Below are 1,079 nucleotides of genomic sequence, written 5' to 3'. Positions count from 1 at the left end.
AGACCATACAGGTACCTCCTGTCCCTTCCTTGCCACCACCAGGGAAGAGCCCAGCACTTCTCACCTCACCCACCCCTTTTCCCCCAAGGGGCTTCTGCCCCGCACACAGACCACAGCAGCCAGTGGAGGCGACTCCGAAGCCGGGCACCGAATGCCTCATCTGCATGGAGCCTGTGGAGGACAGAAAGACCTTCAACACCCTGGTGTGCCCAGCCTGCAAAACCGCCTGGTTCCACAGGGACTGCATCCAAGTAGGAGTGGTTCCCTCACCCCTGGTGGCACAGAAGGGGCTCAGCAGCACCAGGGCCTCACTCTGGCTACTTGTGTTTCTCCTGCAGGGAGTGGCTCTGCATGCTGGTTATTCAGTGATCCAGTGCCCCCTCTGCAGAGATCATGACACATTTGTCAGTCATATGCAATTCATTGGGATCCAAGTCCCCTTGAGGTTGGTGTCCTTCTGCCTGGCTCACAACACAGGGGGTGCAAGTGCTGTGCTGTGCCAGGGCCTGCCCCAGCAGTCCTGGCCCTGCACTGTTCCATGAGTCCCGGGTTCAGCTTCACACAGGAGTTGGAAATGGCACAGGGGGAAGAGCAGGGACACCCTGCACCTGCCCGATGCCAGGGCAGAGGGGGCTCATCAGTTTTCCCTTTTCTCCTCAGACCACCATCATGGGAGGGGAATGATGCATTCGCTGAGTTCGGAGAGAGACACAGGCACTGCGATGCCAGTGAGTGCCTTTGTCCAGGAGGCAGGCAGGAGGCAGAGCAGGAGGGGTAAGTTGCCAAAGCTGCCTCCCAGGGCTCTGCAGGGCTTGAAGCAGAAGGACCCAGGAGAAGAGCTCAGCCAGATAATCCCACACTTTGGACACTTTGTCCTCACCTCCATGAACCTGTTTGCTTCCCCAGGCCCTGGCAATTGCTCCTGTGCTCCTCCTGTGCTGCCGAGGGCACCCACAGACACTGCTCTGGCCTGAGGGACAGCATAACCAGATGGGAATGTGATGGCTGTGCTGGTCTGGGCACATGTAAGTCGCAAAGCACCCTGGTGACCCTGGGCCTGGCAGTGGGTGCCCAGGGTG

At 59.2% G+C, this 1,079-nt stretch overlaps 1 long non-coding RNA gene across 1 annotated transcript; it reads left to right on the top strand.

Moving 5' to 3' along the window:
- The first annotated feature begins 421 nt into the window (after positions 1–421).
- LOC113979364 lies at positions 422–1,066 on the top strand. The gene is made up of 3 exons (XR_003537843.1): positions 422–445; positions 661–774; positions 907–1,066. It is a non-coding gene; the product is annotated as an uncharacterized LOC113979364 (long non-coding RNA).
- The last annotated feature ends 13 nt before the right edge of the window (positions 1,067–1,079 follow it).

The sequence above is a fragment of the Neopelma chrysocephalum genome, unplaced genomic scaffold, assembly GCF_003984885.1.
Source record: "Neopelma chrysocephalum unplaced genomic scaffold, ASM398488v2 Primary Assembly neopelma1_76751, whole genome shotgun sequence".
Lineage (NCBI taxonomy): Eukaryota > Metazoa > Chordata > Aves > Passeriformes > Pipridae > Neopelma > Neopelma chrysocephalum.
This window is presented reverse-complemented; position numbering and strand designations above follow the sequence as displayed.